The sequence below is a fragment of the Rattus norvegicus genome, chromosome 17 (genome assembly GCF_021556685.1).
Source record: "Rattus norvegicus strain SHRSP/BbbUtx chromosome 17, alternate assembly SHRSP_T2T, whole genome shotgun sequence".
Classification (NCBI taxonomy): Eukaryota; Metazoa; Chordata; class Mammalia; order Rodentia; family Muridae; genus Rattus; species Rattus norvegicus.
Window position 1 is genome coordinate 511,789 of NC_141550.1, and position 21,637 is coordinate 533,425.

Genomic DNA, 21,637 nt, shown 5'->3' on the forward strand with positions numbered 1-21,637 from the left:
CACAACTGAGTCTCCAAAGGAACCAGAAAGCCCCACTTCAGACACTAAACAATGATGTTCTTATCTCAAGGCACAAACAGTTTCAATTATCGTCCTCAGTGGGAATGCTCAGGAAATAAGCAAGTTTTAGGCCACTAGGTTTTAATTATTTTTAAGTGAAATCAAGTTGTTCTTAAAAAAGAGAAATATAGTCAGACATTGTATATAAAATTGCAGATTGAAAATCAAGCATGAGTGTTGGAACAACAAAGTTCTATACACCCCCAAACCCACTGGAAAAGTTGCCTATACTCCTGCACTAGGAGGCATCCATTTTCTTCTGCTGGGTATTACATATTTAATGAACACAGAGGGTTCTGTGATTGTTAATCTTGGCTGTCAACTTGACTGGATCTATAATCAACTAGAAGATAAGACGATGAGCACACAAGGGACATTGTCTTGATCAGATAATTTGAACTGGGAAGACCCACCCTAAAAGTGATCAGCAATTTTTGAGTTCCTCTTTTTCTTTTCTTTTTTTTTTTTTTTACATTCAAAAAAATGACATTGTTTTATTTTCCCTGTCAGGCGTGGGCTGCATGTGTCGTAGGTGTGGTGGGCTCAGTGCAGGTATGGATGGGGGAAGGAGTGGAGGAGGTGATGGCTTGGTGGCTGGAAGGGAATGGAGAGGGTTAGATACGCTTCTGGGAAGTCTGGAGGAAGGACTCATGGCATGCTATAGCTAAGCCGCCAATAAGGTTGAGAAACTCTTGGAAATCTAGCTGCCCATCGCTGTTGAGGTCCAGCTTCTTCATCATGCGGTCAAGGACACCGGGGTCCTTCTGGTTCTTCGTGAAGGCGGCCAGCTCCGTGTTCATGAAGGAAAGGAGCTCAGTTTTGTAGAATTGACAGCTATTTCCGTCCTTCCCAGTGTACTTCTGGAAAACAGCAATCAGGGACTCCATGCATCTCTCAGTCTCTAGGCATTTTTGCCAAATTGAGGAGCGAGGTCCGGCTGTGACAGAGACTAACGGTGGCTGGGACAGGAGTGGCCGAGTTCCTCTTTTTTAACATGAAACCTCTGTCCCGACGTCCAGTCGGAGAAGAATGAACCGAAGAAACCCAGACCAGGAAGAACTGATACACTGAAGGCTCTGTTCCTGACTGAGCCATAGATGGAGTGATTGCGAGGTGCCTGAGTTAGTACCTGAGGAGCATACCAGGATTAAAGCACTTTTTAGGCTCCACTATGATTGGGACCTATGCAAATTAGTAATTAGAAAAGCCCTCACTAAACCACTACCGAAAGACTATACATGGACTGAACCAGGGCTCCAACTGCATATGTAGCAGAGAATAGACTTGTTGGGGCACCAGTAGAAGGGGAAGCCCTTGGTCCTGCCAAGGTTGGACCTCCAATGCAGGGGAATATGGGGAGGGGGCAATAAGGGGGATTTATAAGGGGAATACCCATATGGGGAAGGGGGAGGGAAGGGAATGGGAGCTTATGGACAGGAAACCAGAAAGGGGAATAACATTTGAAATGTAAGTAAAGAAATATATCTAATAAATTTTTTTAAAAAAGAAAAGAAAAGCCCTCTTGCTGACCCTTAAAAGAAGGATGCAGAAAATTGAGGAGACACTGAGAGAGTGTGAAATAAAAAGAGAAAGCATGATGAAAACACTGTCAAAAGAAATAGTGATGCAGCCTGGTGCACTGAAGCTCCCGGAAGGGGCGGCACAGGTCTTCCTGGTTGCTGCCGCTGCAGAGAGCCCCTGGGCAGCACCCCACGAGCAAACCTGAGCCTCGGGACCACAGGAAGTCCCACACCCGCGGATCCCGGCCCGCAGCAGCTCTCTGCTCCCAGACCCGGTGAGAGAGAGACCCAACCGCCTGGTCAGGTGGGCACTCCTGAGGCTGCAGAGTGGAAGAGACCACCAACACTGCTCACCCCTGCCCACATCCCTGGCCCAAGAGGAAACTGTCTAAGGCCTCTGGGCTCCCGTGGGGGAGGGCCCAGGAGCTGCAGGACACCGGCCTGAGACACCGTTGGAACCTGAAAGAAACAGACCGGATAAACAGTTCTCTGCACCCAAATCCCGTGGGAGGGAGAGCTAAACCTTCAGAGAGGCAGACAAGCCTGTGAAACCAGAAGAGACTGCTCTCTGCACACACATCTCGGACGCCAGAGGAAAAAGCCAAAGACCATCTGGAACCCTGGTGCACTGAAGCTCCCGGAAGGGGCAGCACAGGTCTTCCTGGTTGCTGCCGCAGCAGAGAGCTCCTGGGCAGCACCCCACGAGCAAACCTGAGCCTCGGGACCACAGGTAAGACCAAATTTTCTGCTGCAAGAAAGCTGCCTGGTGAACTCAAGACACAGGCCCACAGGAACAGCTGAAGACCTGTAGAGAGGAAAAACTACACACCCGAAAGCAGAACACTCTGTCCCCATAACTGACTGAAAGAGAGGAAAACAGGTCTACAGCACTCCTGACACACAGGCTTATAGGACAGTCTAGCCACTGTCAGAAATAGCAGAACAAAGTAACACTAGAGATAATCTGATGGCGAGAGGCAAGCACAGGAACCCAAGCAACAGAAACCAAGACTACATGCCATCATCGGAGCCCAATTCTCCCACCAAAACAAACATGGAATATCCAAACACACCAGAAAAGCAAGATCTAGTTTCAAAACCATATTTGATCATGATGCTGGAGGACTTCAAGAAAGACATGAACACACTTAGGGAAGCACAGGAAAACATTAATAAACAAGTAAAAGCCTACAGAGAGGAATCGCAAAAATCCCTGAAAGAATTCCAGGAAAACACAATCAAACAGTTGAAGGAATTAAAAATGGAAATAGAAGCAATCAAGAAAGAACACATGGAAACAACCCTGGATATAGAAAACCAAAAGAAGAGACAAGGAGCTGTAGATACAAGCTTCACCAACAGAATACAAGAGATGGAAGAGAGAATCTCAGGAGCAGAAGATTCCATAGAAATCATTGACTCAACTGTCAAAGATAATGTAAAGCGGAAAAAGCTACTGGTCCAAAACATACAGGAAATCCAGGACTCAATGAGAAGATCAAACCTAAGGATAATAGGTATAGAAGAGAGTGAAGACTCCCAGCTCAAAGGACCAGTAAATATCTTCAACAAAATCATAGAAGAAAACTTCCCTAACCTAAAAAAAGAGATACCCATAGACATACAAGAAGCCTACAGAACTCCAAATAGATTGGACCAGAAAAGAAACACCTCCCGTCACATAATTGTCAAAACACCAAACGCACAAAATAAAGAAAGAATATTAAAAGCAGTAAGGGAAAAAGGTCAAGTAACATATAAAGGGAGACCTATCAGAATCACACCAGACTTCTCGCCAGAAACTATGAAGGCCAGAAGATCCTGGACTGATGTCATACAGACCCTAAGAGAACACAAATGCCAGCCCAGGTTACTGTATCCAGCAAAACTCTCAATTAACATTGATGAAGAAACCAAGATATTCCATGACAAAACCAAATTTACACAATATCTTTCTACAAATCCAGCACTACAAAGGATAATAAATGGTAAAGCCCAACATAAGGAGGCAAGCTATACCCTAGAAGAAGCAAGAAACTAATCGTCTTGGCAACAAAACAAAGAGAATGAAAGCACACAAACATAACCTCACATCCAAATATGAATATAACGGGAAGCAATAATCACTATTCCTTAATATCTCTCAATATCAATGGCCTCAACTCCCCAGTAAAAAGACATAGATTAACAAACTGGATACGCAACGAGGACCCTGCATTCTGTTGCCTACAGGAAACACACCTCAGAGACAAAGACAGACACTACCTCAGAGTGAAAGGCTGGAAAACAACTTTCCAAGCAAATGGTCAGAAGAAGCAAGCTGGAGTAGCCATTCTAATATCAAATAAAATCAATTTCCAACTAAAAGTCATCAAAAAAGATAAGGAAGGACACTTCATATTCATCAAAGGAAAAATCAACCAAGATGAACTCTCAATCCTAAATATCTATGCCCCAAATACAAGGGCACCTACATACGTAAAAGAAACCTTACTAAAGCTCAAAACACACATTGCACCTCACACAATAATAGTGGGAGATTTCAACACCCCACTCTCATCAATGGACAGATCATGGAAACAGAAATTAAACAGTGATGTAGACAGACTAAGAGAAGTCATGAGCCAAATGGACTTAACGGATATTTATAGAACATTCTATCCTAAAGCAAAAGGATATACCTTCTTCTCAGCTCCTCATGGTACTTTCTCCAAAATTGACCATATAATTGGTCAAAAAACGGGCCTCAACAGGTACAGAAAGATAGAAATAATCCCATGCGTGCTATCGGACCACCACGGCCTAAAACTGGTCTTCAATAACAATAAGGGAAGAATGCCCACATATACGTGGAAATTGAACAATGCTCTACTCAATGATAACCTGGTCAAGGAAGAAATAAAGAAAGAAATTAAAAACTTTTTAGAATTTAATGAAAATGAAGATACAACATACTCAAACTTATGGGACACAATGAAAGCTGTGCTAAGAGGAAAACTCATAGCGCTGAGTGCCTGCAGGAAGAAACAGGAAAGAGCATATGTCAGCAGCTTGACAGCACACCTAAAAGCTCTAGAACAAAAAGAAGCAAATACACCCAGGAGGAGTAGAAGGCAGGAAATAATCAAACTCAGAGCTGAAATCAACCAAGTAGAAACAAAAAGGACCATAGAAAGAATCAACAGAACCAAAAGTTGGTTCTTTGAGAAAATCAACAAGATAGATAAACCCTTAGCCAGACTAACGAGAGGACACAGAGAGTGTGTCCAAATTAACAAAATCAGAAATGAAAAGGGAGACATAACTACAGATTCGGAGGAAATTCAAAAAATCATCAGATCTTACTATAAAAGCCTATATTCAACAAAATTTGAAAATCTTCAGGAAATGGACAATTTCCTAGACAGATACCAGGTATCGAAGTTAAATCAGGAACAGATAAACCAGTTAAACAACCCCATAACTCCTAAGGAAATAGAAGCAGTCATTAAAGGTCTCCCAACCAAAAAGAGCCCAGGTCCAGACGGGTTTAGTGCAGAATTCTATCAAACCTTCATAGAAGACCTCATACCAATATTATCCAAACTATTCCACAAAATTGAAACAGATGGAGCCCTACCGAATTCCTTCTACGAAGCCACAATTACTCTTATACCTAAACCACACAAAGACACAACAAAGAAAGAGAACTTCAGATCAATTTCCCTTATGAATATCGATGCAAAAATACTCAATAAAATTCTGGCAAACCGAATTCAAGAGCACATCAAAACAATCATCCACCATGATCAAGTAGGCTTCATCCCAGGCATGCAGGGATGGTTTAATATACGGAAAACCATCAACGTGATCCATTATATAAACAAACTGAAAGAACAGAACCACATGATCATTTCATTAGATGCTGAGAAAGCATTTGACAAAATTCAACACCCCTTCATGATAAAAGTCCTGGAAAGAATAGGAATTCAAGGCCCATACCTAAACATAGTAAAAGCCATATACAGCAAACCAGTTGCTAACATTAAACTAAATGGAGAGAAACTTGAAGCAATCCCACTAAAATCAGGGACTAGACAAGGCTGCCCACTCTCTCCCTACTTATTCAATATAGTTCTTGAAGTTCTAGCCAGAGCAATCAGACAACAAAAGGAGATCAAAGGGATACAGATCGGAAAAGAAGAGGTCAAAATATCACTATTTGCAGATGATATGATAGTATATTTAAGTGATCCCAAAAGTTCCACCAGAGAACTACTAAAGCTGATAAACAACTTCAGCAAAGTGGCTGGGTATAAAATTAACTCAAATATATCAGTTGCCTTCCTCTATACAAAAGAGAAACAAGCCGAGAAAGAAATTAGGGAAACGACACCCTTCATAATAGACCCAAATAATATAAAGTACCTCGGTGTGACTTTAACCAAGCAAGTAAAAGATCTGTACAATAAGAACTTCAAGACATTGAGGAAAGAAATTGAAGAAGACCTCAGAAGATGGAAAGATCTCCCATGCTCATGGATTGGCAGGATTAATATAGTAAAAATGGCCATTTTACCAAAAGCAATCTACAGATTCAATGCAATCCCCATCAAAATACCAATCCAATTCTTCAAAGAGTTAGACAGAACAATTTGCAAATTCATCTGGAATAACAAAAAACCCAGGATAGCTAAAGCTATCCTCAACAATAAAAGGACTTCAGGGGGAATCACTATCCCTGAACTCAAGCAGTATTACAGAGCAATAGTGATAAAAACTGCATGGTATTGGTACAGAGACAGACAGATAGACCAATGGAATAGAATTGAAGACCCAGAAATGAACCCACACACCTATGGTCACTTGATTTTTGACAAAGGAGCCAAAACCATCCAATGGAAAAAAGATAGCATTTTCAGCAAATGGTGCTGGTTCAACTGGAGGGCAACATGTAGAAGAATGCAGATCGATCCATGCTTATCACCCTGTACAAAGCTTAAGTCCAAGTGGATCAAAGACCTCCACATCAAACCAGACACACTCAAACTAATAGAAGAAAAACTAGGGAAGCATCTGGAACACATGGGCACTGGAAAAAATTTCCTGAACAAAACACCAATGGCTTATGCTCTAAGATCAGGAATCGACAAATGGGATCTCATAAAACTGCAAAGCTTCTGTAAGGCAAAGGACACTGTGGTTAGGACAAAACGGCAACCAACAGATTGGGAAAAGATCTTTACCAATCCTACAACAGATAGAGGCCTTATATCCAAAATATACAAAGAACTCAAGAAGTTAGACCGCAGGGAAACAAATAACCCTATTAAAAAATGGGGTTCAGAGCTAAACAAAGAATTCACAGCTGAGGAATGCTGAATGGCCGAGAAACACCTAAAGAAATGTTCAACATCTTTAGTCATAAGGGAAATGCAAATCAAAACAACCCTGAGATTTCACCTCACACCAGTGAGAATGGCTAAGATCAAAAACTCAGGTGACAGCAGATGCTGGCGAGGATGTGGAGAAAGAGGAACACTCCTCCATTGTTGGTGGGATTGCAGACTGGTAAAACCATTCTGGAAATCAGTCTGGAGGTTCCTCAGAAAATTGGACATTGAACTGCCTGAGGATCCAGCTATACCTCTCTTGGGCATATACCCAAAAGATGCCTCAACATATAAAAGAGACACATGCTCCACTATGTTCATCGCAGCCTTATTTATAATAGCCAGAAGCTGGAAAGAACCCAGATGCCCTTCAACAGAGGAATGGATACAGAAAATGTGGTACATCTACACAATGGAATATTACTCAGCTATCAAAAACAACGAGTTTATGAAATTCGTAGGCAAATGGTTGGAACTGGAAAATATCATCCTGAGTGAGCTAACCCAATCACAGAAAGACATACATGGTATGCACTCATTGATAAGTGGCTATTAGCCCAAATGCTTGAATTACCCTAGATCCCTAGAACAAACGAAACTCAAGACGGATGATCAAAATGTGAATGCTTCACTCCTTCTTTAAATGAGGAAAAAGAATACCCTTGGCAGGGAAGGGAGAGGCAAAGATTAAAACAGAGACTGAAGTAACACCCATTCAGAGCCTGCCCCACATGTGGCCCATACATATACAGCCACCCAATTAGACAAGATGGATGAAGCAAAGAAGTGCAGACCGACAGGAGCCGGATGTAGATCGCTCCTGAGAGACACAGCCAGAATACAGCAAATACAGAGGCGAATGCCAGCAGCAAACCACTGAACTGAGAATAGGTCCCCTATTGAAGGAATCAGAGAAAGAACTGGAAGAGCTTGAAGGGGCTCGAGACCCCAAAAGTACAACAATGCCAAGCAACCAGAGCTTCCAGGTACTAAGCCACTACCTAAAGACTATACATGGACTGACCCTGGACTCTGACCCCATAGGTAGCAATGAATATCCTAGTAAGAGCACCAGTGGAAGGGGAAGCCCTGGGTCCTGCTAAGACTGAACCCCCAGTGAACTAGTCTATGGGGGGAGGGCGGCAATGGGGGGAGGGTTGGGAGGGGAACACCCATAAGGAAGGGGAGGGGGGAGGGGGATGTTTGCCCGGAAACCGGGAAAGGGAATAACACTCGAAATGTATATAAGAAATACTCAAGTTAATAAAAAAAAAAAAAAAGAGTTCCTCTCTCCCAGGAAGACAAGCAATGAAGTCTGTCCCATTGTAAATCCAAGGTATATTCTTTCATCCACATTACCATTTCTACTGTTTAGGCATTTGCCTCATATTCAAATGAAAAACATAGATTTTCTCAAGGATAGAGATATTTGTGTTCTTTAAAAAAATTCTTTCTGGCAAATCGCTTTGCCAATAATGATGCCAGTTTCCTTTTAGCAGATCGCAAAGTCTGGCACAGAAGCTTGAGTGTGTTTGCCAATGACTAACATGCAGCGTCACACACAATTACGTCTAACATAAGGTTCATAGCAAGCACTTACCATGTCCAGACAGCGTGTTAAAAGAAAAATTTAATTATCTTTTAGCATAGAACAATACTATTTATAATGTCATTTTACATGCCAGGTGAATGAGCCAAATTTTAAGTATTTACTAATATGTCCCCCCATAAACTCTACACTTAGTTGTTCTCAGATATTAGATGTATCTTGGATTGTGTAGGTTGACCAATGCATGTGACTCAATGCTACCAGAGTTGACATCAGAGCCTAGGCATGGCAGCCCTGATAAGCTAGACTCAGTCACCTACCCTCCATAAGCCAACTAAAAACACAAACTAATAATGAAAAGTAAAAAAAAAGGAGATTCATTCAATGTGATCTCTACTACAAGAAGAACAAATGGGACCCATGGTTCCCACCATGTCCATCTTTTGGGAGCCTAATATGAGCTTTAGTTATAAATAAAGTATAAGAGGTATGACTAAGCAAAACTGGTCAAAGTCTTGTCCAGTCATCATTATACCTCCATCCTAGTCTCTCTCAAAAAATGGTCTGACAAGTTGTCAGCATCACTGTGTAAAATCTTGAAGTGCATTGCCTAACAGTCTGATAGCTGGAAGAGTGGGGGGAACCAAAAATGTCTCCTTAGAGTATCTTCATTCCTGCCTAATAGTACATCAAGAACACAGTTCCCCAAATATGGCACCAGAAATTTGGGAACCCACAGAGGCACCTGACTTTTTGGGTAAACTATGGTCCTGAAGAAATTCCCTGATAGGTAGAAATTGAGAGAATATGTGAATAAACCTGGCCAGCTGTACTTGCTTTTATCAATGTTGTATATGCTATTGCCTAGGAATAAAAACATTCCTTCACTAAGAAAGGAGGGAAACTCACTAAGACTTTATAATAAGCAAACAATAAAAGCACCAGGAAGTTCCTGAGACTTACAAGATTGCAAGATCACACACACACACACACACACACACACACACACACACACACATACACACACACACACCCCTAAGGTTATACAAACAGTGACAATTGCTGTGAAGATGAGACTCTCAGAAGACAAGTTGTCTGCATGTTTTACAGAGAGTATGCCAGGGATTCAGATTTCATGAGTCATCACCATGATGAGGTGGGCTTTTCAGTGGTACATCCACCTTTGAGTCATCCACACTCCTGTAAGTAACCCCAGTAAAGTGACTGGCTTACTAAAGTAGAATTGGCTTGGATTGTTTCTTTGATCTGTTATCGATACTATACTAGAGTGGACAAATGTTTATCTGCCCCAAGAAAAGTCAGAAGAGAATTACCAATCCCAGAGACTATCTAACTAAGCAATGTACTATTAACTTTGCTGCAGACAATCATGAGACAAGGGTCAGATGGCAACTGTGGCGGTTATCTTGAATGGTTGGAAGCATCTAAATACTAATAAAGCACACCTCTGAGTATGTCTCTGATGGAACTTCCAGAGACATATCAACATGATGCTGACTAACTCATTGTCTTATTCACTAGCAGTTTCAATTTTCAAGTAGACTATTTTTTTTTTTGGTTCTTTTTTTCGGAGCTGGGGACCGAACCCAGGGCCTTGCGCTTCCTAGGTAAGCGCTCTACCACTGAGCTAAATCCCCAGCCCCTCAAGTAGACTATTATAAGGTGGTGGAACTCTGGAACTGGGGCCTAGGTGGTGGGAGTGGATGTCATGGGGTATGTGACTTAAAAAGTACATCTTGCCCTTTCTTCTTCCTGATTTATCTCTGTTTCCTGGCTGCCAGAGGTAAGAAATTTTCTGCCACCATGTTCTTCCACCAAGATGTGTCTACCTTCCTATAGTTCTAAAAGCAACAGAGCCAGCTAATCATAAACCAAAATCTCTGAGGCTGTGAGCCAAAATAAGGTTTTCTTTCTAGATAATGTCTCTAAGGTACTCATTATAGTAATAAGGCCTCTGGCAAATAACAAAATAACAATGGCTGAGTTGTTGTCTGGAACGTGAAAGTGTGTCAGACCAGTTGAAACCATTTGATGTAAAAGCCAAATCCCTTCATGGCAAACCACAGCTGTGAACTTAGACACCAGTAAAAAAGAGATCTACACTTTCAACTGCTAACAACAGAAAGTCTCACTTTTGACAAATGGACATCAAAGTCTCCCTACAGGAGGCATCAGGGCCTTAATTTTATTTCTTTTTATTTAGCATTGACTTCTGCCCTATATAATTTCATCTTTTTTGTTACTTCTCTGGTCCCTGGACTCATTACCTTTACAATGGTTTTATCTATCTGCTCCTTTCAGTTGAGTTTTCAGAAACATTCTTATCCATCTTGTGATCAATAGTTATCAATTTGTATGTATACAAATCTATATTCTGAACCCCAAGATCTGGTTGCAGACAAGTATATTCTTATGTACACTAAGCTTTGGTGTATAAACCTTGCTCAGTAATATAAATTTGATTGGTTAATAAAAGGCTAGAGCCTGTGATTGGGCAGTAAAGAGAGGAAGGTGAGACTTAAGAATTGAGTGAGTATCTCAGGAAAGACCAGGCGGATAAGGAAACAGAAGACAGGGAGATCATGAGCACATGATGAGGAGAAGTGGACCCTGTAGACAGGCAGGAAGCAGGAGCAGAAGCAGCATGGACAAGACTCAAACAGCTAGCAACAAGGGGTATATTGTTTGCATGTAGGTGAGAATAGCATAGAACCTGTCCAGTCTAGGATTACAGCTAGTAACAAAATACCAGGCTTTTTGTGTCTTTTATACAGGCTTGCTAGAACAAATAATTCATTTACAATCAATCATCCCAAAATTCTCACAAAAATTCTTTGCCTGTCACTAAGCTCTGAGTCTTGCTATATTTTGATAGGTTCTGATTATGTTATTTTCTTACATGGTTATGAAAAAGGGACCTGATTTCAAAATAATGAGAAATGTCAAACCGAAGCAAATGAAAACATGAATCTATGCAGATGCTTTCTAAAGCAACACAATTATGTTCACAATCTCATTGTTTGATAACAAAAAATATTGAAGATTTGGGCCAGGTTTGTGAAGAGAGCTGCTTTGATTATCCAAGTCACATTAAAAAGCTCTCCTTGAAAAAGTGAAGATCTTAGACAAGCACCTTGTAATGTCGAATCTTTAAGAATAATGTAAGCTGAGATGAGAAACAAAAAACCAGCTAATACTTGACCTTGAGGGGTAGCAAATGCTACTGGTCCACTTCAAGAACAGCATCTTGGAACAGTTCTATGACCTTTGCCCTAGCAATCACCCTAGATACACAGAAGTCAAACTTGAGAAGGAATATCTAAGAATCTCACCTAAGTGTATCTCTTTTGTAGTTTACAATTTTTACCTGTAGAATGAAATTTAAAATTATTTCTTCTACATAACATATCTTTGTTAGAAGCAGTTATGGGAGAAGAAAGGATTAATCCTATGAACTAGCGATCGTTCCTGAGCAAACAGCTATATTTGAAATCTCTGGCATCTTCCTTGGGAGGCTAAAAGTAAGTTTAATACATAATTTAAGGTAAAGTTTATTTTGAAACCATTTTTTGTTTATTAAACATAAATTGAATCTTACAAAGGAGAAGAAGTATTTAACACTAAAAGAAAAATATGTGTAGTGAAAAGAACATTCAGTTATTCAGTAACATCCTCTGTAAACATTCTCACAGAGAATGTTTTATAAATCCAGCAGGTATCTCATCTATGCTAAGAATATAAAACCAAATACAATACAAAGAGCTACTATGAACTTCCAACTTTTAAAAATGGATTTGATCCATGGGAAGAACTAAACCACTTTTAACAACTCTGGTGATAACTGAGTCAACAGGCTGAAAAATAATGGTTTCAATCACAGAAAAACAAGCACCTATGTTAAGATAATCAATAAAAGGCTAGGAGATACTTAGTAGTCAAGTGCTTGGCCCACAGCATGAGGATCTTGAGGTCCATTTCTAGAGCCAAGTATGGTAGTAGATGTCCATAGTCCCAGAGCTGAGAAGGCAGAGATGGGCAGATGCCTGTGGCTTGCTGGCCATCTGTGCTAGCCTAGTCAGCAAGCCTAGGGTCCCACCTTGTCTCAGAAAACAGTATGAGGGCTAGACAGATAGCTCAGCAGTTGAGGGCAATAGCTATTCTTCCATTGACTCAAATTACCCATGTTAGATGGCTCATAATTGTCAGTAACTCCAGTTCTAGGGGATCCAATGCCATCAGTCATGTGTATGTATGCAAAGACACAAACATATACATATAATTTAAAATAAAAATAAATCTTTAGGAGACTAAAGAGATGGCTCAATAGTTAAGAGCACTGTCTGCCTCTTCTGGAGGACATAAAATTGGTTCCTAGTACCCACATGGCATCTGACAGCCATTTTGTCCTTCATGGGACCTGTGCATGTGGTGCACAGACATACATGCCAGCAAGTATTCATACACATGAAACAAATACATAAAAATTTAAAGGATAAACAAATAAATAAAATCTTTCTAAAAGTCCTGTTTTACCCTTTCATTTCTCTCACAAAGTACACGAACTAATAAAATGATGCTTAAAATAGTATTTCCTTTTTAATTTTCATTTTAATATATAACTTTCAGCACTTCCCCAAATGTAACATGACATGTTAAAATTTACATTGACTATTGATTTTGCGTGTGTGTGTGTGTGTGTGTGTGTGTATGTGCACTGTATCTATCACAACACATAAAATGGAAATCAGAAGACAACTTTCAGAAGTCAATTCTTTCCTTCTTTGTGAAAGCCACCAACCTTGGTAGCAAGTATCTTTATCCACTCAGACAACTGGTCAGCCTAAATTTTATACTTTAGGTAATTTTTTAAAAGCTTAAGTGTTAAGATATATGAGTAGAATCAAAATAGTAATATAAAATTCCCATTTAAGTATAACTGTCTTGTGAATACTAAGTGTTCAGTGCTATTTGTGGGCTGGCTGGCAACCTGGCACAGGTGTAAATATCAATTAATTTCCAATAATAGAGCTGATCACAAGAAAAGGCAGCAGTGCCCATCTGGACACCAGCAGAATCTCTGTGGACCCCTTTTCTTGCACTTCAATTACATTTTGGGAAAGGGAAACACTTAAAATAGCCTTTCTGATGTGAGCTAAAGCAATGTGAGGCCCTTACTATGTCATGTTTTCAATTTCCTAGCTCTAGAACCATGAGCCAATAGTCTGCTGCTTAAGAATTACCCAGTCTTAGACATTTTATTGTAATAATAAAAAACAGATTAAGGCAACTTTGAGAAAGTCTTTCAATTTTCCAACTAAAACACCCTAAAACAAAGATACCCTAAAAAGAAACATGTGCCACTCCCTTTACCTAATAAGACTATTGGGTCAATGTACCCCAGGAAATCAGAATTTCCTGAGGAGTCTCATATTGGGAAAAGGAAAGACTGAGGACTTAGAGATAAAAGATTTGCAACTTGTCAGACAACCTTGCACGAGACACTGGCACCACCAACACGGTATGAAGGGAGAGAGTACACTACGATTTACGCTTTCCTCTGAGCCTCTCTCTTGGTCACTCTTCTCTTCTCCTTGCTATGAATGGAAGTGTTCATAGGGAGACACAGCTTAACCTGGATGCTGTAGGACAATTAAAATCACTCCACTAATGTTTGATTTGTATCCAACCCCAGGAAATCTTTATAGGGTCGATAAATCTAGCTCGAGGAAGTGGCCCTTTGGTTTCTGTGCTTACAAAAGATGCAATATGGAAGTTTAGCAGAGGTGAGAACTTGCAGCAGGCCCAACAAAGAATGGTGTGGTCCTCTCTGCTGTAATTAAAACCCAATAAATGTTTTCAGGAACTCTTGTTTCCTCAACCAAGGCAATGAGAGCCCAATGCTAGACAAACCCTAGCTTTGATAGGTTAAACTTTGAAGTAAAAGTAGAATAACTCAAGGCCAAGATGGGAGTGACAAGAGTGATTTCTGGAACACAAAATTTAAGAAACTATTTACTTTTGTGGTTGTGCAAATAAACTGTTTACTGAAATGTTGTCCATATTACCCTGTATCTAGGACACTTCTACATTTCCAACCAGACATAATACAAATGGTGCCACTGGTAAAAATCTAAGGTAGAAGATAAAAAGTCATGGGGTTAAGGTGAAGACTTAGTCAATAAAGTGCTTGCTGTGCAAGCATGAGGACCTGAGTTTGGATCTCCAGCACCCATGACTTGGCACGTATACATCTGTAATTCCATTGCTAAAGAGATAGAAATGGGAGGATACCTGAAGCTTACTGACTCAACAATCTAGGCAATCTGTGTGCTCTAGGTTCAGTGGGAAACCCCGTCTCAAAGACAGATAGACAGACAGAGAGAGAGGAGAGAGAGAGAGAGAGAGAGAGAGAGAGAGAGAGAGAGAGAGAGAGAGAGAGCGCAACTGTGGGAAATATTTGATGCCAACCTCTGGCCTGCGTATATACACACATACATGCAGACACACACACAAGTGACCCAGCATACACACACACACAGAGGTGTACCCCTGCACATACACAAAAATGTGGGTGAATCAGGAAGGGGCAGCTCTGTGTTGGTAAAACAGTGTGCTGCAATCTATGGCAGTATTCAGAGGAGATGGTAGGGCACAGAGCTCGGAGATTGTCACTCAATGTTTCTAACTTGCTAGTCAGAAATATCATGAAATTTCCCTTTTGGATTCATCCCACTTTGACCTTCTCCTGTGTTTTTAAAACATTAAGGGTTTGAAGATACACACTACTAAAGTCGAGTTTTCCTGTGTTTCTGTCACCTGACAATAACAACACTCTGATGCCGTGACTCCTCCTGGAACTTCTTGTGTTTGTTGTTACTTTGTCTTTCTTGTTGCTTTTCTCTAACAACGGTTTTTTTTTTCAGACGTTGTGAGATATGTTTATAAAATTCTATCAAATGACTCCTAAATGTGGTCGTCAGGAAGCTTCATGCTCTTCATCTCTATTCAGGAGTTTTGCATCATGCGCATTCATGTTCTTACCATCCTTTACTCCTTTGAATCTTATTATGGTCTGTGCCAGACGGAGACTTAGCTTCAGAGGACTAATGAAAGCATCATAAGCCCCAGGGTTTTTGACAAGGTTGACCATTTCCACCTTGGCTATGCTTCATCTTCTTGATGTCTTCCTCTTGTTATTTAATTTTTTGCCCATTCCCTTTTGTTGAGAGCCCAGCTTTATTCTTTAATGTTATCTCCAAACAAGCATAGAACAACATTTTAAAAATTCAATTTTAAAAGCATGCTTGATAAAATTGGAGATTTTCTCCCACTAAGCATGTGCTTCTAGTACTTCAGTCATGACTTAGCAGGTCAATCTATAGCATCCATATTCTGAACAACTCCATATTTATTTGCTTTGCTCTCCCTTGAGGACTGCCTTAGTAGGACCCTCCATTAAATATACAGAGTTCTGGAGTTGGACTATAATCAATTCCTAGGCTGGAGACACAGCCAGAATATGGCAAATACATAGGCGAATGCCAGCAGCAAACCACTGAACTGAGAACGGGATCCCCGTTGAAGGAATCTGAGAAAGGACTGGAAGAGCTTGAAGGGGCTCCAGACCCCATATGAACAACAATGCCAACCAACCAGAGCTTCCAGGGACTAAGCCACTACCCAAAGACTATACATGGACTGACCCTGGACTCCAACCTCATAGGTAGCAATGAATATCCTAGTAAGAGCACCAGTGGAAGGGGAAGCCCTTGGTTCTGCCAAGACTGAACCCCCAGTGAACGTGATTATTGGGGGGAGGGCGGTAATGGGGGGAGGATGGGGAGGGGAACACCCGTATAGAAGGGGAGGGGAAGGGGCTAGGGGGATGTTGGCCTGGAAACCAGGAAAGGTAATAACAATTGAAATGTAAATAAGAAACACCCAAGTTAATAAAGATGGAGGGGAAAAAAGCTGTAAGAAAGCTTATATGTTATTTGTCAGATGCATCACTTTGTAGAGATGGAGACCAAGGTGTAACCATCCTCATCCAAGTGTGACACCTGGATGTGTATGTGTGACAGCAGATGCCAGAGGTCAGGTCTTCTGACACCTATTCTAGCAAGTAAATTCTGAGAGGATAATAACAAATCAAGACCCCCTCATTCACCCCTCCCCCAAACACCTGAAGTCAATGTACATAGTCCCTGATCCTGTTTACATTTTTAAACACATGAAAAGACAAGCTGAAGCTCAAGTATAGTGTGATCATGGAAGAGAGCTCTTAAAACACGTTAACGGCAGGATGGTGGTGGCAGAATTATTTAGTTCATGAAGAGGAAGGACTTCTCAAAGAATTTTTTCATTTGGTTTTGTTTTAAGACAGGAAGCCGTGTATCCAAGGATGAGCTTGAATTTCTGATCTTCCTGCTTGCTCTTCCTGTCTCTGCCCCCTGAACATTGAGGTTATAGGTATACACCACCATGCCTGTGTTTATACGGTGCTTGGGATTGAACCCAGAGCTTTGTGCACGCTGAGCAAGGTGCACTATTAACTGAGCTACACTCAGAGCCCTCAAAGAATTTTCTCAAAAGTCAAGTTCTTAGAACATTTAAACATGTTCCAAAAACATTTTATAAAGTCATATCAAGATATGACATAACAAAAACAGATGTTGTTAACCACGTTTAACACACTGAGCTAATTTCTAGATGCTGTAGAATAAACCAGAAAGAAATGTTTATACTACTGCTGATAATACTTTACTATTACTTAAAAATATCTTTAATTAGAAGAATGGATAGTACCTTACTGTTTTATTGTTTTAACATCTGTGTGTGTCTGTTCGTCTGTCTGCCTGCCTGTCACACATCATCATGCATATGTCAAAGGACATCACTAAAACTGGTTCTCTTCTCCCACGTGGGTTCCAGGAATTGAGCTCAGGTTGTTAAACTTGCTGGCTTTATCTGCTGAACCATTTTTGAGCCCTTATTTATTTTTAATTGTAATGGACAATTACACAATAGTCCTTGGCAGTGCAGACAAGACGAAATGACCATGATGCACATAGGTGAGAATGAAGAGAGTACAGAAATGAAGAATTCAGAACAAATGGAAAGAAATAATGAGGGAGCTCAGGAGATGGAGGTAAGCGAGAAGTGAACCCCATCTGCCTCTGTGTGTGTGTGTGTGTGTGTGTGTGTGTGTGTGAAGAGTCAGAAGAGGACATTGGATGTCCTTTTCTATCACTTTCTGCCTATTTTTTTATATAGAGTCTCACTAAATCTAGAGCTAAATTGGAGGCCAGAAAGACATAGAGATCCTCCTATCTCCATCCCTACGGTTTGTGATTACAGATATAATTGCTACCAACATAGACTCTTTACATAGATTTCTAGGTAGGTACTAAGGATTTCAATTTAGGTCCTGGTGCTTGTGTAGTAAAAATTCTTACTTTCTGAGATCTCTTAACAGTCTTCTTTATTCTGGCATAGAATCAACCCTGCCAATGAAAATGGATTAAGACTTCACTAAAATTAAGCTACAGGATGAAAAAAGCATAAATATGGTGATACAGTAACAAAATAGGGGAAAGTGAGTAACAAAATAGGGGAAAGTGAGTACCTCTCTTCAACCCTAGAGACAATGTGTAATGGGAAATTGTTAAAAATAAACATTCTTGATCCACTTGGGACACGAACCATGTTGTCAATTTGTGGTTCATTGTACATAGAAAAATGATTAGTACTTGGTGTTAGGTGTTCATTTGCTTCCAGTATTATACTACAGGTTTGGAATACTCTCTTTTGCCTCACAATATCTAAGAAATAAAACCAAAATTATACTGGAGGCTATAATTTATTGACTACTGAAAGTATATGAAATCTCTGTTATTTGTATTTTTTGTAGATTGTCTAGTTTATTTTTCCAAAGAGAGATGAAACAGTTGCAAACCTGAAACTCCTAGAAAGTATCTCTTTGTCAGAGTGAAATGCCCACCCATACTTAACATGAATTTTAATCTCTGGGGATCAGACTAAAACACCATTTAATCCTTTATATGAGTCCAGGGTATTTTCTGAATATACTGGGATTGTGATGAGAACCATGCAAGCATTTGGCAGCCCATAGCTTGCCCTAAGTCTCTCCCTTTGAAGGAGAGAGCAGTTTGATCTTGTTAAATTCTCTTTGAAAAATAGCCCTACAGCATGAACAAAACTAACTTTAAATTGTTAAACTACTAGAATGTCTTCTAACTATATGTTCTAAGAAACTGGGGCATTCATAACTATAATAGAGTTATGGAGGACCTAATAAAGCATCTAATCTCTGTCTGGTTTTGAACTCATGAATTTTGAAGTTTTTTTTCCTATGATGTGGACTTCAGACTCGAAAATTTGTACTCATCATCCATGCATGACTCATACAACACCCGCAGATTGTAGTCATCATTGAACCCACATCAGAATTTTGAAGTTTTAAGGCTTTTTATTGTTTATTTATCTTTCAACAAGCCAGTTACAGGGTTTCAGATCAACATAATTAGTGGGCACAGATTTCTTCAATACAGAATAGTTGACTTTTAAAATCTAAGCTCGATCATTTTGCCATTTATCCTATCACTAGCCCACTAGCCCCAGAAGTCTTTCCTCTCAAAACTTTTTGTATTTCATTTTTATGCCAATATTATCTGGGGGGAATCACATTTTTCTGTTAAGACTTGTGTTGATACAAAACTATGAGGGTATAAATGCTGAATAATTCAGGGTCTAAGCTTGTGTCTGCCATGATGAAAGAGAAGATCTAAAGGGAGATGCTGTGCCCTACCCTTGCTACAGACTACTACTGAAGCAGTAAACCCCACAGAATTAAGATTTCCTCAGGAATCCCATGAAGCCCTTCAGCCTTTTCTCCCAGGAAGAGATTTCACACAGTTCTGACAAATTAACTCACACATTTCTCCTGGCTTTTTTTTTTCTTCTACTTTTCCTATAAAACTGTAACCCTGCCACAGAAAAAGCAAAGGACACTAGGAAGTCTAACTGATTCGACCAAACTGTAGATAAATCCATTTCCCCTTATTGGCTCACTTCTCCTGTCTCTAAGAGGCACCCTCACAGTGTCACTTCTGTAAGGTGAAATCAGATTGATCAAAAGATTATTATGTGTAGCAGGATTCACAGACATGAAATTCAGTCACCTCTCAATGCTGGTGGTTTTCCCAGTCAGACAGAGAATTGTTTCTGGGTTAAAATGAATTATTTCATTATCCTAGACTAAAAATAATGAAGTCTCTCAACAATTGCTGGTTCATTTCAAAAGCTCTAAAGTGCTTAAAAATTGGAGGCAACGTGAAAGTGCCCAGCATGGCATGTACCTAGAAAGATAATGTTCAGTCTTGATTTTTAATACACTGTCAGAGTTCAGCATTTGTTTTTCAAAGAAAACTACACTAGGTATTATAAAAATTCTCATGCTTTTCCCAGAGTTTCTGACTACCCGATACTATCTTTCCTGACTTGTCTTAGCAAGCAGAATGTCCAAGTCTCCATGAATATGACTGCTTCTAAGATTGTGTGCCCCTTTCAACATATAAATAAGGACACTTCATTTATTGGCAGAGCTGTTGGCAGGTGCAGTGAATGTACCCTTGTTGGAAAACAGAGCTACTGGAATAAAAGCCACTATAGCTACTGAAAAGATGGACTCCACATGCCAACATCTCCTCAATTGGGAGTTAATCTTGTTCACCTGGTCAAAGGCATGCATGTCCTAAGCTATGCTAAATCTGTAGGAGGAATAAGTTTTTACTTGATGGACTTTTCTATCCCCCAAATTTCTACCCTCGAGCACCATGAAGTACTGTTAGGTCTGCTCACCTTCCTAACTCAGAAAGGTCTGACTTTCCATTTTTGTATATCTCTTTCTTCTGCATGCTAGTCAGATACTGAGTCTGCCTTCTCGGGTCTTTGGGGTTTCCTGACTCTCTTTCTAAGTCCTTCTTCATCACTACCTGTCTGCCTCTCTGCCGTGTAGCAGAACTCCATGCTGACTCAACTGAAATGGTATGGTTTCCTGGCTTCCTCTTATCCATCTCCCTCCTCTAGGCAGCTGCCTAGATTTACAGCCTGTCTGATCTGCCTTTCTTAAAAAAAAAAAAAAAAACTCAAATTTTCCTCCAACTTCTTTTTTAGTTTGTTCTTAAATTACTTTATTAATGAGAATATGGGAAATATGTTTCCAACAAAAACAGTTTTTAAAAATCAAAGACCTAGAACAACTCTTTCTTCTTTCTTCCATCACAAGATCTAATGGTGGAGTCCTTTTTTAAAAAAAAAAAGATTCATTTATTGCGCGCACGCACACGCAGGTGACCACAGAGTACAGAAGAAGGCTTTCTGAAGACATAGCTCCAGGAATACTGAGAAATTATTGGGAGAAATAGGAGGGAGAAGAAGGAGATGGACTTATCTGAATTTACCTTTTTTATTCCTGCAGCTAGAGTTGCAAGTAGTTTCAAGTCACCTGACCTGGGTGCTGGGAACTGATCTCTGGTCCTCTAGAAGAGAATCAAGTGTTCTTAAATTCTGAGCCATTTCTCCAACCCCCTCATGATAGAATCCGTATGCATAAGACTATGATTTTTCCAACAAAAATATTCATATGACCTCCAACAACTCTATGTACATAAAATACTCTATATTTTTACAAATAGAACATTAAAACTAATTAGATGTTTATTAATGTGTGCATGCACGTACATATGTGCACATGTGTGTGCATATGAAGGCAAATGAGACAAAACAGTAGAAACCTTATACAAACAATATTCAGAGAGCTTCATGTGGCAAATTTGTAAATTAACTTTCTCTACATTAAACTTCTTGATGATTGTACTTTAACTTTTTTCATCTCCTACTGTCTTGTTATTAAATATACATTTGATCTCTATGACCAATAAATACCCAAAACACTTTGCCATGCAGTATGACTTCACCTCATCTTATCAACCCTTTTTTTCTGGGAAGCAATACTCCTCAATCCTGGCTTTAATAAGTGTCTTAATTACTATTCTATTGCTGTGAAGAGACATCATGACCAAGGAAATTTTTGT

General features: G+C 40.0%; 2 pseudogenes across 1 annotated transcript; both read right to left on the minus strand.

Moving 5' to 3' along the window:
* Nucleotides 1–505: 505 nt before the first annotated feature.
* Nucleotides 506–15,672, minus strand: S100a11l1 (S100 calcium binding protein A11 like 1; annotated as a pseudogene). Its single transcript, XR_015641353.1, has 2 exons — nt 15,564–15,672; nt 506–961 (listed from the first exon to the last, which is right to left on the minus strand). The product of XR_015641353.1 is annotated as a S100 calcium binding protein A11 like 1 (transcript).
* A 3,227-nt stretch (nt 15,673–18,899) lies between these two features.
* Nucleotides 18,900–18,983, minus strand: LOC120097972 (small nucleolar RNA SNORD113/SNORD114 family; annotated as a pseudogene).
* Nucleotides 18,984–21,637: the final 2,654 nt, after the last annotated feature.